General features: G+C 36.1%; 1 protein-coding gene across 12 annotated transcripts in view; it reads right to left on the bottom strand.

Annotated features, from left to right (window-relative positions):
- The window catches only part of LOC131046892 (uncharacterized), an 88,247-nt gene extending 62,644 nt beyond the window's left edge, over nucleotides 1-25,603 (bottom strand). For 3 of the 12 annotated variants that reach the window (XM_057980711.2, XM_057980710.2, XM_057980721.2), the window contains exons 1-2: nucleotides 25,263-25,603; nucleotides 20,079-20,369 (exon numbers count right to left, since the gene is read on the bottom strand). The gene's annotated coding sequence lies outside the window, so the exon portion shown is untranslated. Of the gene's footprint in view, nucleotides 1-20,078; nucleotides 20,408-25,262 lie in introns of all 12 variants that reach the window. The other 9 variants (XM_057980719.2, XM_057980717.2, XM_057980720.2 and 6 more) reach the window with 6 other exon arrangements.
- Nucleotides 25,604-26,092: the final 489 nt, after the last annotated feature.

Raw genomic sequence — 26,092 nt, 5'->3', positions numbered from 1 at the left:
AAGAGAGAAGTTATATTAATGTCCACGAATGACCAAGAATAGGTCAATGGGAATGGATTGTAAAACTATTACAATAGAGAAGAACGTGGGATCCACCAAATCTTCAATTTGGAGAACAGCTAAAACACTATCAAAATCTGCCATTTTTTACCTTTCTTCAGCTCACCACCTGGTCCCTACTTTGCCTATTAGAATCCTATGTGATACAGGGCTTTTTAAAGGATCCCATATGCCACCTTATTCACAGTTTTTCTTCACCAGTTACACAGTCTATACCAAATCCTTAAATTTTTCCAAACTTAAGTTATAACTGTAAAAAATACCAATTTCTTGTCAGTTAGGAATTAAGAATAATGGCACCAAAACCTTCAATCCCAATCAATGCACTACTCACCTACCTTCCATTAGAGCATGTAGAAATAATTTACATAGAAGACACTAATCTATATGCATAACATTGTCCAACATATATGATACTCCCAATGGCCTGCTAAGTGCAATGGACTCCAAATAAGTTGAAATTCCTGAGAAAATATTGCATTGTTGGTATCTTACATGCAGCCGCAGAAAGACAAAGGAATGCCTCTTCAGCCAATCTGAATGCTTCAATCTTCTGATGCAAAACTTTGTAAGCCTAATGAATAGGGCCAAAGCAATAGAACAGATTCTATCAACAGAAAAGGCAAGACAACAACTCACTGATGTCATTAAGCAATATAGAAATTGGATTGCTGACTGATTCTCAATACATACAAGGGGTCATTCCTCTACTGAGACATACTTCAAAGGTGAAGAAAAGAATGCCAATTGGTGAATTCAGTATAGAAGAGAACATGGATGGGTTTGGGCACAAAAAGACCAAGAAGTGAGGCAATCAGTATTAGAATAATATCTTTATTCAGTTAATTTAATGGTCAATTTGGTAATATATTGTACATATTAGGAGTTTTTATGTTTGCGTCTGTTATCAGTTGTTTCTTTTTAGAAACATTGATCTCTCTTGTAATCTATTTAATGATCGTTTGATCATTCATTAATTCAATTCAGTTTTTACCAATAACTTTGTAATATGGTATCAGAGCCTGCCCAATCTGAATCTGTGAACCGATGAGTCTGGGATCTTTGGTCCATCCATAAAGGATACAAAAGTCTGAAGTGCCCTGGACATAGCGCAGGATCCGCCTCACTGCAGCCCAATGTTCTGATGTAGGAGCTGTCATGAAGCGGGATATGTAACTCACTGCATAGCTCAGATCAGGTCTAGTGGAGGTGAGATATATTAAACTGCCCACTAGTTGCCTAAAATTGGATTCATTCTCAATTGGAGAACCGGATTTGGCCGACAATTTCAGGCCTTTCTCCATAGGTGTAGATGCAAGTTTGCAGTCCTGAATTCAGGACTTCTCTAACTGAGCCCTGGCATATTTAGACTGAGAGATGAAGATGCCATGAGACTGCTGCCAAACCTCAACACCTAGGCAGTAGTGCAGAAACCCAAGGTCGGTCATGTCAAAAGACTGGCATAAATTTTACTTGATTCCCTGAATCAAAGATGTCGAACTGCCAGTGATGATCAGATCATCAACATAGATAACCAGAATGATGATATCACTGCCATAGTCTTGACATACATATTTGAGTCAAGACTCCTCTAAAAACCCTGATCTATGAGGTACTTATCAATTTTCATGTACCATGCACGAGGAGCTTGTTTCAGGCCATAGAGTGCTTTCACCAGTTTTGAGTACTTGGTGTTCTTTTCCGGCAACCTTGGTGTTGTGTCATATAGACCTCTTCCTGTAACTCACCATTTAGGAAGGCACTCTTGACGTCCATTTGATGGACCTTCCAGCCACACTGAGCTGCCATGGCTAGGACTAATCTAGTGGTGCTCATCTTTGCTGTCGGAGCAAAGGTCTCCTTATAATCAATTCCTTCACGCTGAGAGAAGCCTTTGGCAACGAGACGAGCCTTGTACTTATTAAAAGTACCATCAGCCTTGTATTTGACCTTATAGACCCATTTGCATCCAATGGGTTTCTTCGTTGGAGGAAGATCTGATAGCACCCAAGTGTTATTTTTCAACAAGCTTTGGTGCTCAGTTGCTCATGTGTCTGTTCCTATGGGTATGTCTTCAGTTTGGGCACAGGTGTTGTCACTTGGACCAGTAAGAAGCAGCAGGCCGTAGCTCTTTCTTCAACCGAAGCTAAATATCGAGGAACAGTCAAAGCAGCTTGTGAGGTAGTTTGGCTTTGAAGAATCCTTTCAGACATTCGGTTGTCTCAAGCAGGTCCTACACCCCTCTTTTGTGACAATCAAGGGGTGCTAAAACTTGCCAAAAATCTAGCCTTCCATGAGCGGACCAAGCATATTAAGCTTCATTGTCACTTCATCCACAAGCTGGTTGAAGATGGATCCGTGGATTTGCAGTATGTTCCTACTAAGGACCAAACTGCAGATATCCTCACCAAGTCCCTACATTCGGATAAGTTTGTTAAGTTCAAGGGGCAACTTGGTGTAGTAGACAAATTGACCATTAAGGGAAGGTATTAGAAACATATCTTTATTCAGTTAATTTAATGGTCAATTTTGTAATATATTTTAAATATTAGGAGTTTCTATTTTTGCGTTTGTAATCAGTTGTTTCTTTTTTAAAACATTGATCTCTCTTGTAATCCATTTAATGATCATTTGATAATTCATTAATTCAATTCAGTTTTTACTAGTTACTTTGTAATAATCAGATGCACAAATGTACCCTTCTAGCAGCCATCACTGCCTACATCCTCCTAAAAGATACTCAGATCTTCCTTTTTATTTCTGCTTAATAAGTGTCAAAAATAGCTATTGAATATTACCATGTGGCAATAAAAAACCTATGTTCCTACTGATTTGTATCTCTTTTAGATATTGCTGTTATTATGTAACTACCGATATTTGTACTTTTCTTTATTCATCAGCCTATGGCTTGGCACAGCACCCCATGGGAATTTTGTAACATCACCTCTCTCTCTCTCTCTCTCTCTCTCTCTCTCTCTCTCTCTCTCTCTCTCTCTCTCTCTCTCTCTATATATATATAGTAGTTAAAAAAAATCCAAGATTTTATTTTCTTCGCAAATCCAAGATTTTATTTTCTTCGCATCCCTTGAAAGTCTATATTCTTCACATCATTTCCCTTCTTGGAGATACACCTGTTGAGGATCTCCTTGTAGACGTCTACAAATGCATATCAAACTTCTTTCACATTCCTTTCAAATCTAATGATAAACTTATTGATACAATTCCCTTGCCATAGTTTCAACCTTTTGTTGCATTTTCATCATCATCTTGCAAAGAGCTGGTGTAGGATTCACTATATAACATTTAGAACCCAACGATTCCTCACTGATATTCCTCATCTTGTTTCTTCCAGATTTTCTCCTTTATCCTTAAGGTAAGTCGAAGGTTATTGTTTTGCATTTAAACAATCCCTCATAGAACCATTTCTGAAAGGACAAAGGATGGTGTTTGTAAGAACCTAGGTTACCGATACGGCTAGGTTTTCCTCCGTATCCGAGTACGGATTCGACTTGGAATTGGATTCAACTTGGAATCCCTGTGGAATCGAACAGGGTTCCTCTATTTTGTCTTGGAATCGTATCTGCGTTTTTACACCCGTATCCGAACGAATGTGATGCTGATGTGGCGTATTTCTGACGTTTTTTCAACGGATCCGCGTCGCGCGCGAATTTCAAGATTTTTTTTGTTGACTTTCGCAAAAGGAAAAGGTCATAAAACCCTAAAACGTAAAGCGGAAGGAAAAGGTCATAAGATTTTTTTTGTTGCCTTCGTTTGTCTTCGTATTTCTCCCACCAAAACGCGCGGCAACTCTGTCTTCGGCGACGCAGGTGATGCAACACAAGCAACGCACCACTCACGCGACACAGGAACGCGCCGCTCACGCCGTCTTCGGCTCTCAAGCGACACGGGCTCGGCTCAAGCCGTCTTCGGCTCAAGCGACACGACGCAGCTCCACTCAGGCGTCTTCGACAGGCTTGAGGTATGTAGTTTTAAATTTTTTATTTCTTTCAAAAAAAATTTAAATTTCTATAGTTTGTTTATAAATTTTTAATTTTTTATCAGTTTATAATGTTTATTTATTATTCTAGACTCTATTTTATCAGTTTAATCGATGAAAGGAAATATAATTTTGAATGATTTAAATTTTAATTTATATAAATAATAAATGTGAAATATTTATAATTTTGAATGATTTAAATTTTATTATTTTAATTTATATAAATAATAAATGTGAAATATTTAAATTTCATTTAATGTGAAAATAAAATTATTCATAATGTTTACAATTTAACTTTTTAAGTAAATGTATAACCATATTAATATATGATAATAATATTTTTACAAATTTTTAAATTACAAAATTGAAAATAGCTGAAATATTCATATTTATAATTTAAAATAAATTATAATAATAATATATTGATATTTAATTTTAATTTGTATTATTATTATTTAAAATATGAATATTTTAATTTATAATTATTGTGTAACTTAGAAATATATAAATTGTTAAATAACTTAAATACTTAAATATTTAAATTTTAATAATTATTGTTTAACTTGTTGCAGATAGCATTATGGCAACGTCTTCTAGCTCTATTCCTCAACGGACTTTCAAAACCGACCCAAATTCACCTTTATGGAAATATGTCAAAATAATAGACCAAGTAAAAGGTGGTGGAACATTTAATTGGATATGCAACTTTTGTAGTGTGAAAAAAACTAGCTCCTACAGCCGTGTCAAAGCCCATTTTTGTGCCATTCCGCAACAAGGAATCAAACCATGTCAAGGAAAGGAGGGAAATGGGTTGCCACCTCAACAAATCGCAAGATATATTAGAGAGCAAGAGGAAGCAGATGCAAGAGTTGGTAATGCCTCAAACCATCCTTCGTTGAAAGGAAGAGGAAGTAGATCAAAGAGGCCCCCTACTTCTCCATCTCATAGTAATTTTCTTGATATCGTGGTACAGAGCCACCCATTCTTGAGCATAATTGATGAAGAACCTGTTATTGTGAAGAGAAGCAGGGGCCCATTAGAGAGAGCATTTAAAAATGATGCTAGAGAGATTGCAGATCAATCCGTTGGAAGATGTCTATATGCAAACGGTTTGTCATTTAATGTGGTACGATCACCATATTGGCAGGATATGTTGAGAAAGGTAAATGAGGCTCCACAAGGGTACACAGGGCCAGGTTATGAGATGGTGTGTAGCACCTTACTAGCAAAGGAGGTAAAAAGCTTAGAAAATGCATTGGCTCCCATTAGAAATTCATGGAAACAAATAGGAGTGTCCATCATTTCTAATGGATGGAAGGATACCAAAAATCGACCATTAATTAATGTAATTGCAATGTGCCCTAAAGGGGCAATGTTTTTGAAAGCTGTGGATTGTGAGGGACAGGTGAAGGATGCACAATTTATTGCTAACATCCTTATACAATGCATTCAAGATGTGGGACCTCAAAATGTTGTCCAAGTAATAACGGACAATGCAAAGAATTGTAGAGCTGCAAGTATGTTGATTGAGACACGGTTCGAACACATATATTGGACACCTTGTGCTGTCCACTCTCTCAACCTCATGCTACAAAAGATGGGCAGGAAAATTGATTGGATCAAACAGATTTATGATGAGGCTGAAGAGATCCAAATGTTCATCCAAACCATAGCATGTCACAGGCCATTTTCAGATCATTTTCACAGTTGGAGTTGCTAAAGGTAATTGAAACACTTTAATTTCTAAAATCTACATTTCACTTTAGTAATCACTAATCCTTAATTTATTTTTTAAATTTGATCACGTCTTCTTTGTATTCTAATTTTTATTTTTTAATTTTTTAATAGGTTGCTGAGACTCGATTTGCATCCAACACAATCGTCTTGAGGCGACTTGTGAAGGTGTGGGAGCCGCTTGCTAGCATGGTAATTAGTCAAAGTTGGTCCCTATGGAGGCAATCCAATACTGAAAGGGCAAGAAATGTAAAACACATGATCCTAGATGACACTTGGTGGGATCGAGTGGAATATCTTTTGAGTTTCACTGAGCCCATCATGAGTATGATCCGTTATACTAACACGGATCAACCATGTTTGGGAGAGGTATATGATGGCATTGACTCGATGATTGAGGAAATGAAAGTCATCATCAATGCAAAAGAACAAGATCCCGAAGAAACTTTCTTCAAAGAGGTTCAATCTATTTGTGTTGAGCGGCGGAACAAAATGACCACCCCACTACATCTTCTTGCATTTGCATTGACTCCCAAATTTTATAGTGATGAAATGCTTGCTAAGCCATCAAGGTTACCACCATATAGAGATTTAGAAGTTAGTGAAGGGTGTAGGACAGCACTTGCTAGACTCTTCCCCGATTCTGAAATGGAGGATTTAATGTCAACTGAGTTTGCTGATTTTGTAGCCTCCAATGGTCAAAGTGTTTCTGCTCTTCGTGACAAGTATAAGAAGGATGCTCATGCTTGGTGGTACCTTAATGGCCATACATCACCAAACCTTCAAATTCTTGCAATCAAACTTTTATCGCAAGTGAGTTTCTTAATTTTTATTGCTCTCTAAATTCATATTTTTTACTATCGTCACCCTCTAACTTTGTGTCAATTATTCAATAGGTTGCCAGTTCCTCTTCATCTAAGCGAAATTGGAGCACATACTCCTTTATCCACTCAGTGAAACGCAACTGATTGGCAGCAAGTAAGGCGGAAGAGCTAGTTTATGTGCATTCAAACTTGCGCCTTCTTACTCATAAACAAAAAGAGTACAACGATGGGAGCACAAAGTTTTGGGATGTAGATCCAGAGCGAACTGATTTGGATTTTTCAGCTGCCACACAATCTTTACTTTCTGGGGAGTCCAATAGCCAATTTGCTGCGAGTGCAAGTGGCAGTGACGCTGCATGTGGTTCCACTACTCTACCTACATCATCTGATGTCAATGATGATGTTGATCTTGATCTTCCTAGTGACCCATATGATGCTGATTATTAATTGTGTTATTTTATTGTTGAAACAATGAACAATGAATTCGATATATCTATCATAACTGATTCAAATTTTGACAAATGGAAATTAGATTAGACTTACAGTAAATTTGTTATATTTATATCATATATGATAGTTCCAAGTTTTGTTTAGCATATGGATGATATTTGGGATTCTAAATTTAATTTTTGTTTCTACTGTTTAGGCTGCATATATGTATATATTTATGATTTTTACTTTTTTTTGTACGGACGTACCCAAACCCCCCTCCAAAAAAATTGCCGTACCGGCGTATCGTACCCATGTACCCGTACCCATACCCGCAACTTAGGTAAGAACCCAAGTCTGATAAAACTATAACCATTATCATTCCTCAACCATATATGATGGAGATGACCAAACTAGAAAAGCAATCACAATCCCGTGCAATTCTCTTATATAAATGACTTTGTCTCTATGGCAAAATTAAAGTCACCACTGCCAAGGGAGAATGAAACAAACTCACCAACATAAACACCCCCGCATACCGCTCAAAAGTTTCTTGACTAACACACTAAAAGTAAGCAAGCATGGCTGTTTATCATATAGAGCGGTCAAGCATTATATGTGCATGATTGAAATATTATATTATCATCACAACAGAGTTTAAGAGTTGAAGAAGTAATAAATTAATAATACCAATAAAGAAAATCCAAATTTTCACATAATGAAAGGATACAGCAATTATAGAAGACGAAGCAGATCCACTCCATTCCAAGATACTTTTCCCAAATACACTGATATATGAAAGCAAATACCAACCTCATCAATATACTAATTTCTAACAGCAATTATACCAGACATAACATCCTGCAGTCCCTAAGATATCTCTTTAAATACCAACCTCATCAATATACTAATTTCTAACAGCATTTATACAAGATATCTTTTTAAATAATCATGTTCTTTTGTTAGACTTTTATTCTTGATCGCTGCTATCAAATAAACTTTCTTTTAGACTTGTAACTTTGTTTTGATTGCTGCCTTAAGAGTTAAAATAAACTGCCTTTTGCTGCCATTATACTTTGTATAAACTTTGTCTGTGAAGAGGTACCATAGAATTATATGTAATTTGTTTGTGAACTTTGTCTTAAGGCCACCTTGATGGGAATCAACCAGCATTAATATACCTTCTAAATACAGAATCAGCCAACATTAAATCTTCAGAATTAATATGTAATTTAATGTAGTGATCAGCCAGCATTTAAAGTGAATTTGGGCAATGCATAAGTGAATCGATGAGGGCAACTAGCAACTAGAATTTAATTTTATTAAGCAAATTCCTTTACCCCTTTGCAAATCAATGACTATGTAATGTAAAGCATAATAATCCAAACTTGTGTATGTTCAACAAGTGTGCAAGCATCATCCAATATGTTCATCGATCTCCATGATCCTTTGACATCAACAACAATAATTTCAACAATCTCCCCCTTTGTCATTGATGTCAACCTAAACAATCTATGAATATGGTATGAACATAATGCTCCCCCTGTCTTTATCTCTTCCCCTTTGACATCAATGGCAAAGGGAAATTTAGTACTTTCACAAAGAAAACTTCCTCTTCTTGCAATACTTCCTCTTGACATCAAGGACATCATTTTGCTTTCTGCAATAACTCTACCCCTTTCTGAAATCAATGGCAATGAGATGTTTCATCATACTCCCATCCACAAATAGACCACGGCAAAAATCTTATTCTCTAGTATTCTATGAGACTTCATCCTTTGACTTGTCTTCTCCATGGAGTTGAAAGATAATAAAATGATTAGCTTGCCCAGAATTCATACTTCTCCTCATGAACTTAATGATACCTCTTGTGCATGAAGTAGAATTTGCACAAGCATGGACTTCTCCCTCTCATCATCTTGCTCTTGTTTTCTATTCCAAACTTTCATAGTTTTTCTTTTAGCCATGGTATCTTGTTTCTTTTTCTATCTAGGTGGTTCCACAAGACCACTTCTACAAAAGCGTTCTATATGTCCATAATTGTTACACTTATAGCATATAACATTATAATCCACTAGAGGAACGAATGAGTTATATTTCCTACTTGAAAACCCATAAGAAAGAATGTTGAAACCTGGTCATACACACCTGCCTTAGGGGAAAGGATTTTTTGAATTTGTCCTTGTTAACTCTTGCAAGAGTGCTTGTTTTTAGTAGAACTTTATTTTATTTCTTCATGCTACTTTCACTTTTGACTAGGCTTTTTAGGGTTTCCACATAACTCTTTGGTTCTTTATTTGACTTCTTTTGTGCCTCTTTGGAATTTTCTATGTTGCCCATTTGACTTTCTCCATATCCAAGGCCAATCTTTATGGATTGTGACCTTTGCTCATTTATAATATCATTTAAGGTCTCAGCGCTTTTCTCAAATTTGAGACTTCTATTTAACTTGGAGGTTGTTTTTTCTAGTTCCTCTCTTAAGGAAACAATTTCAGATTCCAACCTCTCATAATCTTCTTCCTTTTTTTCAACTAGTTTCTTACCTCCTCTTCAATCCTTTTCCCTTTTGCAATTTGAATTTTCAGTTCAATGATCATTTTTTTAGACTATTCAACACTTTGTGATAACTTCACCTTAGAATCATAGTCCTCTTGGAGTTGTTATTTTTGCTTCCAATTCTTCTTCTTAAATTTTGTTAATTCATTTAAGGCACATATGAGTTCTCCTTCTAAATCGAATTCTCCTTGATTTTCGTCATATTCTTCTTCTTTTGACTCCATCTCTTATTTTTCTTCTCTTACAAAGTGGTCTTCAGTTTCCAATACATCATTCCTTGTTTCTATTGCCATGTGTGCTTTTAAGATCTTCCTTCTAGCGATTAAGCTATTCTTGAAGGAACCTGGCTCTAATACCAATTGATGAGCACGCACTTATACTAAGAGGGGGGATGAATCAATATAAGACAAATCTTTACTTTTTCAAAACGTGGGAACCATAACAATATCAATCACACAAGATCTAACAATTATGCAACACAAGAACACATGATTTACATGAAAACCCTTTCAAAAGAAACCCACAACAAAAAATTGCTTATATAAAATTCTCTTTACAAGCTTTGTAGGCACCAACCTATTGGAGACACCAATCCCCTCTTCAATGATTTGTAGGCACTAACCCACTAGAGACACCGATCCCCATGACCAAGCACCAACTTAGTAAGAGACACCAATCTCTTCTATGGAATGGCACCAAATTCTTCCCATCACAAGTCTGCTCAAGATCTCTTCTCGAATCTGCCCAAACTCTCTTCACAAGTCTGCTCAAAACCCCTTCTAAAATCTACTCAAAACTTTCTTCACAAGTCGGCTATAATGCTGCTCACAAATTTTCTTAAGATCTGCTTATAATTCTGACTCAAATCTGCTTCAGTATGCTTTATAAATCTTCTCAATTATGTTTCATAAATCTGCTATAATCTTTCTCTTAGGTCTCCTTCAAAAAATCTGCCTTTGACTAATCTTCTACTATATTTTTTTCACATCAATCTGCTGGTGTTATCTATTTATCTTGTACACACATTCACAAATCTGCTCACGTTTTAATGATTTATCTTTATACCACCACACTTCTCTCTTGAATAAACCTTTCTTTTATTTCTGACATATCTCTATTCAATTCATATATACTCTCCACACATTTATTATTTCATTTAGTATCCTCATGAAAAGGATCAATCATTTGAAGAGAGGCATTCTTTTAAAAGGGAGATATCTCTTTAAATTGTGATGTCCTTTTGTTAGGCTTTTATTCTTGATCCCTGCTATTAAATAAAATTTCTTTTAGACTTAAGCACTGCCATAGGGAATTAATTAACTTTGTTTTAATCACTGCTTTAGAGTTAAAATAAACTTTCTTTTGCTGAACTTTGTTTGTGAAGTGTTACCATAGAATTATATGTAATTTGTTTGTGACCTGTGTCTTGGGCACCACCTTGATGGGAATTGATCAGCAGATTCAGCACTAATATATCTTCTAAATATGGAATCGGCCAACATTAAATCTGTTAAACCCTATTTTGTCATTAATGTCGAATTAAGTTAGAATCAGATCGAAATGCTTTCTGATTGAGTGATTTATGATACACATAGTACCGAATATGGTCATATGATTGATGGTTTAGTTAATTGCAGCGATACCTCAATCTGCAGATACAAATGGTCGAATTCTTTGTAGCAAAATTAACTTGTGTTTGACGCCATCATTGGGTCTTAGAGGCGGTCTGCATATTGATCAATATGTTTTATCCATAGTTACTAGGAGACCCGTACCGGTACCGGAGACATACCGGATGCTTCTTCGGAAACTTCTTGACGCATAAGGTGCTTTTGGCTGCCGTCTCCTGTCGTCTCCAAAGTCTCCTGACCAAAAATTGACGTCTCCTCCTAGATAACTTAGGGCAAAATGCAGTAAAAAGGCAAAAAAAATAAAGCAAACAAATAAGATAAGCTTGCAGCAAAGCAAAGTCATAGGGAAAAGACTAATAAGGAAATTGTTTCACAGGATGACAAAAATCCATGCAAAGTTATAGCGATCAGATCTATTGACGGTGTAGACTTTTTGAGAGGACTGATTTCTTGTTATTGTAATAGTCTAAAGAGAAATTGCCTTTACTATTTAGCCGACAATATTGAGTGTGCTCAACATCTATAACAGCTTACTTTTGTTGAGAAATGGACCAGCTAGGACTCGAACCTAGGACCTTCCATACGTGCTGCTGGAGTGCTCTACCACTGAGCTACTGGCCCCTCTTGGACCAGTCCATCGTCGGTCCGGGTGTGGCTTATTTCCAACACCAACACCCCCCCTTAAGCCACACCTCTCGTGTGCTTGGGGCTCCTAGCCTAGACCTAGCTCTGATACCATGTTGAGACATGGACCAGCTAGGACTCGAAACTAGGACCTTCCATACACTGCTGGAGTGCTCTACCACTGAGCTACTGGCCCCTCTTGGACCAGTCCATCGTCGGTCCGAGTGTGGCTTATTTCCAACACCAACAACTTTCACTAAACAATTTAGACTGGCTAAGGTATCAGCAATATAAGCAATTTTAATTTCAATTTTTGTTCAATTTTAAAGTTAATGTTAAACTTTACCACTATTCTTGTTTTCGAAGTTCTCTGTCATGATATGTTTTGGAAATTATTAAATATTATTTATTAAAAAAAATTGGCGTCTCCAAGTACCCTCGTCTCTTATTTTTGAAAATTAGTCGTACCAGTCTCCGGAGTCTTCAAGTACCCCTGTCTCCTGGTAGCCTTGGACTTTGATCTAAATTATGTCGATTGATTTCTTTTCAGAAGATAGTATGTTGGCATTGATGTCCATTTTGACAAGATCAGATTTGTCTTCTGATAGATTGTTACTGTTCCTGTATATTGAAAATAACAGTGAATGCGTTATTGCAGACATATATCTTTACTACATGAACACAGAGCACAATAATGAAAGAACAGGATGTTGTTACCATGTAATAGTCACTGGAAGTTCAGTCTTCAAAACACACGTGAATAGTTATGTTTTGCAGTATCCTATATGCTTTTATTAATGAGGAAAGTTGGTTTGAAAGTTAGGAATCGGTTCATAACTGTCTTCACAAAATGCCTAACTAATACTATGATCCCTACAAACTTATTCATATGGTTCTTGGCAAGTACTTTATTTATATGTTTTGTCATAATTTGTGCTTAAGGAAGTTCGAATCTTAAAACACTTACTAAGACAGTTTTAACTGTCTTAACTTGCATCCTTGTTTAATATATGTCGTTGAGGGAGTTCGATGTATGTTGGAGTTGATGTGAAAGTTACAAGATATGTTGAAGCTTACATCATTTATAGAAGACAATAAGCACGAGAGACAATAAGCATGATCAAAGACAATAAGCATGATCCATTTGATAATGAACAAGGTTATGTACACATTCGAGAATTGAACTTGCAGAAGGGTTCGTTGACAGTAATTTCTGAAATAAAGATTTCAGGTCTCAGGTGATAAGGTATTGTCAGATATAACTGTGTCTTTTTGTTTAAGACTGTATTTCGTATATATCTTTCATATTAAGAACCAGAATATAATAATATATTCAGATTGGTTCAAATTGGTTAATATAAATGTGAATATTGCTAGAGCTCTGAGAAAAGGTTTACAGGATAAGCAGTAATCTGAAGTTTGCAGATCTTCACATTGATTTCCAATTTTGTTACAGAGCTTGATTCCTGCAGAAATACAGAGACACTTGGCATTAAGTGATATTTCTTACTTTTCAGGGCATCTCTCTTCTGTTTGAATTGCTTCAAATTGTCAAAGTTAGTATATCTGATTTGAAATTGAACAACCTATATAACTGGACTGTTTCAGAGATTGAATTTTGAGTTGGTGCTCAAGTCTTTATTGTATTTAGTTGGAGAGTTGGTGCTCTCATAAGAACTTTGATTGAGTTAGTGCTCATATAGATAGGGGTTTGGTGACTCCTTAGGGTTGGTGCCCTTAAACATTGTAATTGTGAGGCTGGATTAGGACAGTAGATCCTAGCAGCGTTCTCACCGTGGTTTTCCCATCCTGGGTTTCCACATAAATCTTGTTGCAGTTGTCTCATGTGTTATTACTTTGCATCATAGTTTTCAGATTCAGTTTAAAAGCAATTTTACAAAAAGAGTTAATTTGATAAAGTTTTAAGATAAATTTACTACTGATTAACCACCACCACTCCCCCCCCCACTCCCCAGTAGTAAACCTGTGTTCTACAAAATCTTCAGCATTAATATGTGATTTAATGTAGTGATCAGCTGGCATTTAAAGTGAACTTGAGCAATTCATATGTGAATCGATGAGGGCAACCAGCAACTAGAATGCATCTTTATCAAAAAAATTCCTTTACGCCTTGCAAATTAATGAGAATATGTAATGTAAAGCATAATAATCCAAACTCGTGAATGTTCAACAATTGTGCTAGCATCATCTAGTATGTTCATTGATCTCCATGATCCTTTGACATCAATGACAATAATTCCAACACTTACACATCTTTTTATAGCTAATGTTTCAAATATTGTATGTATTTGCATTGTCTCCCCACTACCCCACCCCTCACTGTCCCCAACATCAAATCAAAAGTATTTGTAGCTGGAGAACAAGCTTTCTTTATGTCAAATTATCGAATTCTATAAACATTTTCTAGATGTAGCTATCATAATGCCAATCACAGATACCAATAACCACAGCTGAATGCATATTCAGATGACGCTTTCCCAAAGACACAAAAAATTCTTTCAAATGTTAAATTCATAGCCTAAGTCAATAGAATAGTACACAACTTGAAGCAGTCACCGGTGAGGAGGGACCTCAAGGAGATCAGTCTAGACCGGTCAGCAAGAGTAAACACAACGGAAACACACAGATATGATGGAGGCAATGCAGAACAGATAGTTTTTATTGCATGAAACTTGATTACATCCAACCGGTAACAACCGGATTACAACATACCAGCACACAAGCCTAGTAGAATAGGTCACAACCGAGACCTTGAATCAAAAGATCTACCTTCTAGGCACAGTCTATCTATCTGATACTCTAATTGATTCTAAATTGATTACATTCTAAAGCATGATTACAAATATATATATCGATCCAAAGGATCCAGTCGGCCCAAAAAGGATCAAAACCCAAAGAACAAGACCTAACGTGCAAAATGAACAAGGTCAGCCTCCACCAAGAGATTCCTCTGGAAAATCCAAAGGATGAAACGTAGAAGGTCGGCCACACACCAAGAAACGTCGATATCAACACACACAAGGCTCTGCAAGCTTCGGAATGGGTTCTGGTAGATCACCAAAATAGGTCTCAGGCAACCGGTAACAAGAAACTGTCATGGAAACCGGTGGCGATATCTTGCCGGAAAGTGATCCAAATGAGATGCGGTTTGAAAGCAAGAAAGATGATCAAGTCTTCAAGTAGAATCCAACTCCACAGGATCCGATGAGCCAAAACCGAGACACACAAAAAGAAAAACTAAAACTACAAACAGAAAGGAAAACGTTTTTTTTTTGGTTGATGCAAGATTGCTATGAACCAGGGATGCTCCTACATCAGACATCTGAGGTAATTGAAAAAGTGAGCCTCTAACTTTGCTAGGGTCAAAGGGAAACCAAGGCGGTCTACCTCTGCGTGAGAAATCCAAGATGAATCTTCAACTGGTCTGCTCTTCGACTTCACAAGATATTCTTTGTATTGACTGTTCCGAGTACCATGCCCAATCCTACTATCCAAAATCTCTTCAATCTGATCCGGTTCCTTCCGAGGCAATTGTTTCTCCAAGTCTGCAACACTGTCCTCACTGAATTTTGGTTCATGGTACTCCTGAAGATCTACAATGTTGAATATAGGTGAAATACTTAGACTATCCGGTAGCTCCACTTCATATGCATTTCCAGAACTGAACTTTCTCAAAATCTTACAGGGTCCAAACTTTTTCATCTGCAACTTATTATAAGTTCCAACCGGGAATCTCTCTTTTCTCAAGTATACCATCACCTCATCGCCAACTTCAAATTCCTTGTCTCCTCTTCTCATCTGCCTTCTCCTTATATTTGTTGTTCATGTCTTCCAAATGTTGTTTAACCTGAATATGCAATGATGACATATAATCTGCAAAATCTTCTGCTTCTAAACTCTTCCGGTCTTCACTACTAATGTCTCTCAATTCTGCTATTCCTCTAGGATGCACTCCGGTAACAATCTCAAAAGGTGTTTTTCCGGTACTTCTATTCATTGAATTGTTATAGGCAAACTCTGCTTGTGCAAGGATCAAATCCCAACTTCCAGTTTTATCTCCCACTAAACATCTCAACAAGTTTCCCAAACTCTGGTTAACTACTTATGTCTATCCATCAGTCTGTGGATGAAAAGTAGAACTGAACTTCAAATCTGTCTTCATCTTCTTCTAAAGTGTTCTCCAAAAATAGCCAACAAACTTAGTGTCTCTATCTGAAACTATGCTCTTAGGTAATCCATGCAATGCATCTAATGTCTTCTTACAAGGTATGTAATGAGCCATCTTCAAAAATCTATCCACTACCACAAATATGGAATCATTCCCTCTCGGTGTCTTGGGCAATCCAAGTACAAAATCCATGCTTATATCCTCCCAAGGTCTTACCGGTACTGACAAAGGTTTATACAATCCCACATTCTAACTACTACCTTTTGCAACTTGACAAACTCTACAACTCTGCACATATCTCTTAACATCCTTATGAATCTAGGGCCAAAAGTACTACTCACTCACCAATGCAACTGTTTTGTCAATGCCAAAATGTCCAGCTAAACCTCCACTATGTTTCTCTTTGATTAGGTTCTCTCTCATGGAACTCTTAGGTATGCATAACTAAACTCCCCCGAATAATATCCCATCCTGAATGAAATAATCCAACCATTTGCTCCTATCAACCATAACCGGTTCTCTACATGCTTTCCAAGGTTCTGCGAAAACCGGGTCTTCATCATACAAAGGTCTTCAAATCTTCAAAACCTAATATTGTCACTCTCATTTCTATCAGCAAATTCCTTCTCCTACTCAATGCATCAACAACTTTGTTAGATTTCCCACTTCTATGCTTCAACACAAAGGTGTAACTCTGCAAGAATTCTACCCATCTCATATGTCTTTGATTCAACTTACTTTGACTGTTCAAATACTGCAAAGCTTGATGATCTGTATACAACACAAACTCCTTAGGCAACAAGTAGTGTCTCCATTTCTTCAAGGCTTGAACTATGGCATGAAATTCTTGATCATACACTGAATATCTCTTCCGGGCATCATTCAATTTCTCACTGAAATATGCTACTACTCTCCCTTCTTGACTCAAAACTGCTCCTATTCTTGTTCCACTTGAATCACAATCCCACTTGGAATACCTTATTGAAATCCGGTAAAGCTAACACAGGCTGCTCAGTCACTTTTTGCTTCAACAATTCAAAACTTTTGTTTTCTCTGGTGGTCCACTTGAATTCTTTCCGATCTCCTCTCATGGTCTCAGTCATAGGGTTACAAACTGAACTAAAATTTTTGATAAACTTCCGATAAAAACTAGCCAATCCATGAAATGATCTTACCTCTCCAATGCTTTCCGGTGTAGGCCACTCAACAATGGCTTTCACTTTCTCAGGGCCCATCTTCAAACCATCCTCAGATATCACAAATCCTAAATAGACCAACTCATCCTTCATGAAAGTACACTTCTTGGTATTGATCAGCAACTTTTCTTCTCTCAACCTCTATAAAACTTGTCTTAACTGCAACAAATGCTCCTCTTTTGTTCTACTGAAAATCATAATGTCATCCAAATACACAATGACAAACTTACCCAAGAATTTCTTTAATACCTCATTCATCAGCCTCATGAAAGTGCTCGGTGCATTAGTCAATCCAAAAGGCATCACCAACCATTCATATAGTCCTTCATTTGTCTTAAATGTTGTCATCCACTCATCATCTTCTTTGTTCCTGATCTGATGATATCCACTCTTCAAATCTATCTTTGTAAAGTATTTTGCTCCACTCAAACAATCCATTATGTCATCCATCCTAGGCAAAGGAAACTGGTACTTCATTGTGATCTTGTTTATTGCTCTTGAATCGGTACACATCCTCCATTCTCTATTCTTCTTAGGTGCTAATACTGTTGGTACTGCACAAGGGCTCAAACTCTCCTTGATCAAACCCTTTTTCAACAGCTCCTGCACTTGTCTATTCAGTTCTTCATTCTCTGTCGGTGCCAACCGGTGTGCAGCTTTGTTAAGCAAACTAGTTCTGGGAACCAAGTCCATGCAATGACTAAGACTTCTAACAGGCAGCAAATCCATTAGGTACATTATCTAAAATGATGTCCTAATATTCTGTCAGCAAATCTCTTATCTCTGTCGGGTGTTCTCCTTCTGGTTTCGGCCTCTCAGTCTTCTTAGGAATTAAGGCAAAGCACACATTCTTATGTCTCGGTCCATCCATGAATTTCCTTCCATCTACTAAACAGATTTTGGCATTTGTACAGACTTCACCCTTCAAAGGTTCCTCCAAAGGTAACAAGGTTTGCTTCATCCCATTGGCCACAATAGTGTATGTATTCTTCCTCCCAGCATGTATTGCCTGTCTATCAAACTGCCAAGGTCCCAACAAAAGATGACAAACATCCATAGGCATAATATCACACAAAACTCCATCATGATAATTCCTAATTTTCAATTTTACCAAACATTGTTCACTTACTAACAACTTATGCTCATCCTGAATCCATGCTATTTGATACGGCTTAGGGTGTTTTAGTCTCTCCAATTTCAACTTATTCACCATCTCTTCTGAAACAAGATTATTTGAACTACCACTATCAATAACAACTTTACAACACTTACCAAATACCTTACATCTGGTCTTAAACAGGTTCTTCCTCTGCAAGGGTTCTTCATCTCCTTCAGTATGACACAAAGCTCTCCTCATCATCAACAGTTCTCCATCTTCCAGTTTATTGTCTGATCCGGTGGGGTTTTCTTCCACCACTACTGCTCTTCCGGTAGCCTCTGTCTTCTTACATTCAAATGCACAGTGTCCTTCTCCTCCACACTTAAAGCAAGTTCCTCTAAATGTCCTCTTGTCTTGTCTTCCAAAGTTCTCATTCCGGTAATCATTCGGTTCTCTCCTTCGGTAGAAATTTCTATCATCCTTCTGGTATGAATTACCTTATTTGCTCACTTCCTTGTCCTTGTTTTGATCTATATTGGTTCCTCTTCCTCTGGTATATCCTTTTCCTCCTTGAAATCTTCCTCCAATAAACCTTCCACCTCTACCTGTCTGTCTCTACTCATGTCTTTTGTTCAATTTCTCTTCAGCCTTTAGTGCATACTGGTAAGCCTCTTCAACACTCTCCAATTTGATCATATTGAGTTCATCTTGTATAGGCATCCGCAATCCATTCAAATATCTTGCAATTTGTTCAACTTCATCATCATCATGTCTGGATCTGATGTTCAACTTGTAAAATGCTTCGATGTATTCCTTCACACTAGATTCCTTCTATCTCAGGTTCTGCAATTTCCGGAACAAATCCACTTGATAATTCGTCGGGACAAACTTTGATTTTAACTTAGCAATCATCTGATCCCATGTCTTAATCTTTACTTCACCTCTTCTTTGTCTATCAACTTGCAAATGCTCCCACCAAAGAGATGCATGACCTTTCAACTAGTGGCGATATCTTGTCGGAAAGTGATCCAAATGAGATGCAGTTTGAAAGCAAGAAAGATGATCAAGTCTTCAAGTAGAATCCAACTCCACAGGATCCGGTGAGCCAAAACCGGGACACACAGAAAGGAAAACTGAAACTACAAACAGAAAACAAAACAGAAAGGAAAATGTTTTTTTTTGTTGATGCAAGATTGCTGTGAACCGGGGATGCTCTTGCATCACAACCCCAAGCATTTATCTCAAAATAATATCCCAGTTCACAATACAATCTGCAAATACCATCAATCAGGCCCGCATAGTGACTTTGAAAGTTATTTTACCGTTAACAAGTTTCTGGGGTTCTAAGAAAAATCAAAAAGCCAATAGTTATAACTCTATGAATAAAGCCTCGTCATCTGAAACAAGTAATTGCATTTCATCCATTTGAAAAGCTTGTCAGCTTTGTGAGGATACTCTCCCCTTTTTCAAATCAGTGGATCATTCTTTTGCACCCAAATTCAACATAGAATTTTTAAAATCAAAACTTATGGCCGTGATTTTCTTAAGCTGATATCTAATCTAACATAAGTTGAGATTAACACACAATTTCTATGAATTCTTACTAACAAATATGTTAGGAATAACAACCATTTCAGAAATACCTTACACATATAGAAGAAAGCCAATAATATTATAAGCATGACCTTGAAATCTTACATCACAAAATTATGATTTAGCAGTAAATCAAACACACAGACCTGAGGAGAACATTGTACCAATATTCGCTTAAATGGTGATGGCAAAGATGCAGAGCGGTCTGTCATCAGTGTTCTCTATGTATGGCCATTGCATTCACAGTATTCAAATTTCAATAGCATTATGCTTGTGAAGTTTTCACAGACATCAGTATACACTAATGCATTTTTGGATGCTATAGCAATATGTCGGAGGATGTGGCAATTGTATTCAATGAAGCATCTGTTCAACTTAAATGCAATTCATAAAAATGAGCAAAATGTAACATACAGCAGAGGTAGAACCTGCATGCCCTGCATTTCAAGAAAATTTACCCTGGTCTGAGCTCTTCCTGTCGAAGAAATTGTAATTAAAGTAGATAAAAAATTTGTGCATAAATATAAATAGAACAGAAAGCATAAAACATTTCATGCAATTGAAATTCTTGGATACTCCAAAAGAACAATAAGTGCATTACTTTGGCAGCTTCAAACATCTTCCATGAACAAAACAGGAAAAATCAATGACACAGACCGAGAGTCATTGTGTAATATTTGTGTACCATTAAAACCAATAATAAAACTCGATACAATGTGTTCTTGCAGATTAGCCAAAAAGAACAGAGGAAAATGTTACAACAATTGCATGGCAGAAAATATAATCAGCTGCGCATTCAATTAAACAATAAGCATATGATTTAGCTCAATCTAATTTGATGATTCCTTAACTTACCAAGTTTGCCTAAATGCAAGTATAAGGTTATCATAAAAGGAGTGAATTTCAATATACTAATTGAACTTAATTATAATATATTATGCAGCTTAAACCAAACATATTATTCTTGGTGTTCAACCCTACACTAAATGAACCTGAGTACCCTTATCTTTTCCTACAAAGACAACACCAATTGATCCAAATTTAGCGAGTAATCCAGTGGACAGCATGCTAAATTGTGGCAGTTTAATATATTATGAAAGCATTGAACATGCAAAGCTAATAAACACAACACATGGCATACAATGTGAATAAAGCTTTATTCAAAAAACGAACAATTTGAGAGAATATAGAAACTTCTGAGAAGAAATGTGAAGCTAAAACACTCAGATGACAACTCCGTTACAGCTAATTTTAAAGGAAATTGATAAGTCTTACAATAGAAAATATGAAAATGAAATGATTAGCACTTAATTTTTAAAACTAAGTGAAATGCATTCCTTGAGAAGTCAAGAGAATCTGTCATGACATAACACTAATTTAAACACAATTTTTCAATCTCTGAAATTTTCTATTTTGTACATTTTTGTATTTTACAATTTGGGACCCTTAAAGCGTTTCTCACAAAATCTGGGATTTTCAAATGAAGAAGATTAACTTAGAAAAATCCTAGAATTTCTCAAGCTCATCTGACAGTTTCAAATTCCAAGTAAAGGTAAAGGAATTGCAACCCTAGGAAGATGACTGTCTTAAGGGAATGTGCCCCAAACTTCAACCCAACTCGGTCATCCCTCCTTAGGAAGCAATGGACAACATTCCATCTAGTTCTGATTTCAAAATGGACGACAAGACCTTTTAGTGCAAGAGTGAGTATCCTCCAATTATGTGGGATAATTAGAATTCATGTCTTATTGGTTGCGAAGATTTCTAAATATGAAATTCAGCAAACCAACATGTATCTATGGTGTATCAAGGAGATTCTCTGTTTATCAAAGGCCATCATTCTTGGGCCTCATTCTTGCATTGAGGTTTTTGAATTCCATAACCATCTTTGCAAAGAACTTGGCCAACAATTCACAGTTTCTTCAACAGCTTGAGACTAATACTTTAGTGTGTGTTGAAACTTCTGTGTGAATTTCATAAATAATCAAAAGGTGTAAGATGATGTGGTGTATTTCTATTAGGGCATCTTTAGTTGAGTCTACTCTATCTGCAATTTCTGTAATGTCCCCACTTTGAAATGGAATTTAATGGTAAATAATAATAAAAAAATTATAGTGCAAAAGAATAAAAATTAAATTTAAATTAAAATATAAAATAATATAATTAAATATAATTAAAATTTAATTAAGTTAATGAATGGTTAAAAGACATGGAATGGAAAGCTGTGACTCCCTCAAATATGTAATATAAAAGGGAAAAACCAAATAATGAATGCCATGCCTAACCTATGTATAATGAAAATCAAATATAATAAAATCATAAATTGTAAATACAATGGCTCAAATTCTAATCCATAATCCTTTTTATGTACATTCATGTTTGGTCATACATAATTTATCAGTACTAATTACTGATTACTATTTACTAATTGCTAATTGCTAATTACTAATTACTGATTACTGGTTGTATACTAATTACTAATTCATGATTATATTTACTGATTCTAATTCATGATTATATTTACTGATTACTAATCAGTAGTTGATTACATCATACAGTAATTTAAAAATAATAAATAAACATTTATATGAGTCTCTTATATTAAAAGAATATTAACCAAAACAAAATGAATGCTAATCAAAAGACAATCTGAAGTCACGATAAAAAAAAAAGGGATAAGCAGCGATTAAGGACGTGACTCTCATTATAGCGACATTTCTTCCGAAGGGGCCCTCTTATCATATTTAAGGGAAGCCCGGTACCTCTCACGGGATAGGGAAGGGGGAAGAAAATAGAAAAGGAGAGGCACGGTGGAGAATAAGGAGAAGAGAATACCACGGTGGCAGTCCAGTCTGCTACAAAGATATTCCAGCAGCAGCCAGTCTACAAAAAGATAAGTATAATACGAATGGTGTTTTATTATTAATTCTCAGAATTATGTATAGCACATGGTGGATCTTTGGGACTATATAGTAGGTAGGATCTTGTTTAAATATATTACAATTTAAGTAGAATGAATAAGACAATCAAATTCAGTTTGCGCAGATTGTTAAAATTCATATAGTGTTAATAATATACCAAACAGTGTAGTGATTGTAATGGAATGAAGATAAATAGTGATGAATACTGATACAAACTAGTAATAACAGAAAGCATTGATGACAACCTAATACAAGGCACTAATGTAATATAATGGAATTGTAATAACTATGTCAAGTATAATTGATTATCATAATGAGCTGAATTGAATAACAAATATAACTACATTAGAATATCACAAATGGTTCATTGCATATGAAGGACTCTCTCTTAAGTACGCCACTCCATAGTGGATGCCTAAACCCTGCCACATGGGGCCAAGAGGGGTGTAGCATCTGCTCTTGGGCTTAAGAGAGGTGGTAGCTGTGATAAGAGGGAACGGCGATAGGACTCCTCAGTGGGTACGCCACTCCATGATGGATGCTTAACACCTGCCACATGGAGCTAAGAGGGATGTAGCATCTGCTCTTGGGCCTAGGGTGGAGGGTCTCTTGGACACCCTATCCAGCTAGCCTACCCTAGTGCACTAAGAATTGGATAATAAAGGATGGCAACTAACCTACTATCTGATTTTATCTAACAAACATAATACTAATGGTAATTAATACATTAAAGAATTTTACTAGTAAATGTTTCAGTTTATAAGTATCACTTCATATAAGTTCTCTAATTTTGTGTTGCAGGAAAATACTATACAAAGGTACTCCCATAAACTTAATTACCTATTTTAGATTTGGGCAAATTTAGGTTAATTTAAAGTATATCTAATTACGGGGCATTACAAATAATATGACAAATTATAACATTCCTTAACATATGAGACAGAGCATAAAACATAAAAGGTGAAGAGTAAAGTTCCTCTATTCACACAAGGGAGTCTCAGAATGCCCATGAGGCATGCTGACTAGGCTGCAACATAAAAAATTACCTTTGCTTACTTGACTGTATACCAAAACAATATTTCAAATTATGAAGTGCCTATTCCATATAAAACAGTATGTCAAACATAAAAGGTGAAGAGTTAAGTTCCTCTATTTACACATTGGGGTCCAAAAACACCCATGAGGTGTGCTCGCTAGGCTGCAACATAAAAAATTATCTCCCCTTACTTGATTCCACATCAGGACAATCTGTCATATTATGAAATGCCTATTCCATATGAAATTGAGAGCAAAACATGAAAGGTTAAAAGCAAATTCCTCTAATTGGCAAGGGGGTTTCAAACACTCATGAGACATGCTGGCTAGGCTGCAACAGAAAAAAATACCTTCCCTTAATTATTGTTTACCAGAACAATATGTCAGTTTATGAAGAGCCTATTTTATATGAAAGAAAAGGAAAAACATTAAAGGTGATGAATAAAGTTCCTCTATTCACACAAGGGAGTCTTCAATGCCCAAGAAGCATGCTGGCTAGGCTGCAACAAAAAAAAAACCTTCCCTTTACTCAATTGCATACCAGAACAATATGCCAAATCATGAAATGCGTATTCCATATAAAACGGGGAAAGGGACACAAAAGGGAAAGAGTAAATTTCCTCTATTTGCACAAGGGGGTCTCAAATGCCCATGAGGCATGCTGGCTAGACTGCAAACATAAAAAATTACCTTCCCTTACTTAATAGTTTATTGTATACCGAAACAATATGAAGAATTATTAAGTGACTATTTCATATGAAACAAAGCAAAAAAAATGAAAAACAGAAAACATAACTCTATATTAGAAGCTCTCTTGAAGCTATAGTAAAACGAGAAGAATTTGGGCCAAACGAACATGCTCGATTATGTTGCCGGCATTTTTAGAAAAACATGCAATGAGAAAGCAAGAGCAACCAAGCAATGCCCGGAGAAATTTTGGAGACTCCGAGAAAGCAGAAAGTTCCCCTTATGTCTTACAGTGTCACAGAAATTCAGCTGAGAGGAACTATTTAAAATTCCATTGTGCCCTAAAACTGCAACAGAATTTTCTATAGAATTATATGATCTGGACATATTACTTCCTTTCCGATATTTCAAAAATCTACAAGCCTGAAATTTCGATTAGGGTTAATTATATTGTTGAATTATGCATGCAGCAAACCCCTCGAAGTGGAATAGTGACTACGTTTATATGCAAATAAAAGCTAACTATTGCAATCACAGATTCCCTGTATGAAATTAACGTGATAACAAAACTATTCGATTGTCATAAACCTCAATCAACCATCAGTCTACCAGACCATAAAAACTACTTAGCTTCACATGTAAATTTAGAATTAACATAATTGAAAGTCAACTGAGATTGAACCAAACCATAATGCGGATGCGCAAAGGCCGTCAAATCTGTAGAGACAAATGTTGCTCGTCGTTTTACTGCCGATCAATTCAATTTAGCAAAAGCCATTTATGAGACCTAGTAATGCCAACTCAACCGACATTTGCACCATGAAATTATTTAAACCAGAAAATCTGAGATGGAATGTATAACACAGAACTATGTTTTTCCCCCGCTGACTGTTTGGTGCGAGATGTCAAAGCTAAGCACCTTATGTGAAGCTGCCATTCTTTCCCATATTGAGCGTCCTGTCCGGCCCTTAGTTGCAATGTCTTATTCCAACCTTCACTATTCTAATGGTGAAATGTGTATCCATTTTATGATGGTCATGTGGTGATATGAATATTAGGTTGTTGATATTTTTAATTTGGAGTTTCATCAGTTTAAAAGTTTTATATTGCTCATAAGGTTTTGTCTATTGTGAATTGTGAGTAGGTCATGAGTAGGGTTTTGTGTTGCTAAGAATAAGATGTTGTATCTAATTGGTTTATCATCTAGGTCTTATTCACACTAGTTAGTTAAATTTATTTAGGGTACATATAAAAATACTTATCACTATATGACTCATATCATAGGATCAAAAACTTTGTCATCATTCTAGTATGTCTTATCTCTCAACCTTGCCTATTTAAACAAGGTTTCATTTGTACATCTATGAGATATTCATCAATCACTATTGATCTATATTATTTTATATTATTTTACATCCATTATTGGTAAATTATGCTCTTATTTTTTCCTTGTAGAAGGATATTTTGGTTTTGTAAGTGATCCTTAGGAGCTTTAGTCCTTGAGTGACTCTAATATG

This window comes from Cryptomeria japonica, chromosome 2 (genome assembly GCF_030272615.1).
Source record: "Cryptomeria japonica chromosome 2, Sugi_1.0, whole genome shotgun sequence".
Classification (NCBI taxonomy): domain Eukaryota; kingdom Viridiplantae; phylum Streptophyta; class Pinopsida; order Cupressales; family Cupressaceae; genus Cryptomeria; species Cryptomeria japonica.
Note: the sequence above shows the minus strand (reverse complement) of the source record. Positions and strands in the feature narration are given on the sequence as shown.